The sequence below is a fragment of the Bison bison genome, unplaced genomic scaffold, assembly GCF_000754665.1.
Source record: "Bison bison bison isolate TAMUID 2011002044 unplaced genomic scaffold, Bison_UMD1.0 scf7180017864495, whole genome shotgun sequence".
Classification (NCBI taxonomy): domain Eukaryota; kingdom Metazoa; phylum Chordata; class Mammalia; order Artiodactyla; family Bovidae; genus Bison; species Bison bison.
Genome location: NW_011495054.1, coordinates 14,045,360 through 14,046,395, shown reverse-complemented (window position 1 = coordinate 14,046,395; position 1,036 = coordinate 14,045,360). Strand labels below are relative to the sequence as shown.

Below are 1,036 nucleotides of genomic sequence, written 5' to 3'. Positions count from 1 at the left end.
AGAAACTCTGGGTTCCATTTCCTTTTCCTTTAACAGGAGATGCTTCTGTGTGGAAGTTCAGGGATGTGCGTTCGCTGCCCAGTGACCCAGCAAGGGTGGCACTGACCACCCTGCTCTGTGCTGCTGACTCCGACCTGGGAGCCGGGGGCAACTGCTGTGAGCAGCTCCTTCATCCAGGGGTGTGTGACCACCCCTTGTGTGCCGCTGCCCTAGGGAGGGGAGTCGAGCTGAGGGGGCAGCTGACCTGAAGTCAGGGGACACCCAGACAGCTGGGTTCTGTGGACTTAGGGACTCCAGGAAGGGAGGGACAGACATCTTGCCCTGGGAGCCCCATGGCTGTGGGGGAAGCAGGTTTTTGTCTCCTTCCACTCTGGCCTGAAGCACTGTGCAAACTTTCAATCCATCAGCCCATGAGAAACAGTAATAATCAGTGTCGTCCTCAGACTGAACTGAGGTGGTCAGCGCGGCCGAGCTGCCAGGCATGGAGCCAGAGAGTCAATCTGGGAGTCCTGAGGGTAGTTTGCTATTTTCACAGGTCAGGACTCTGGGGGCCTTCCTGGGAGCTGTTGGTACCAGCTCACATAAAGACCCCAGTGTTGCTGCTGCTTCCAGTGCAGGAGAGGGTGACCCTCTGACCCAAAGTCCCAGACACGGAGGGCGGCTGAGTCAGCACAGCCTGGGCCCAGGATCCTGGAAGGTGGAGAGACAGACATGGTGACTCTGGGGTCCTGACAGGAGAGCAGGGAGCAGGGCCTGTGAGTCGTCCCAGGGCCCTTCCCCTGTCCCCCCATCTAGTCACCTGTGCAGAGAATGACCAGGGTGAGGAGCAGAGGGGACCAGGCCATGGTGGACACAGTCAGGGCGTCCTGCCTTCTGTGGCCCCACAGCTGAGCAGAGCGTCCCCACACCGCTCCTTCCCCTCTTCATACCCTGAGAGGGGGCGGGGCCTTTCATGCAAATGAAGGAGTTTCTGGCAAATTAGTCTGTGGAACTAAGGTGGCAATCCCTATTAGGTCATGGTTCTGTAATGCTGATC

At 58.5% G+C, this 1,036-nt stretch overlaps 1 pseudogene; it reads left to right on the top strand.

The window, feature by feature from the left end:
• Positions 1 to 843: 843 nt before the first annotated feature.
• Positions 844 to 1,036, top strand: part of LOC104980245 — a 1,186-nt pseudogene continuing 993 nt past the window's right edge.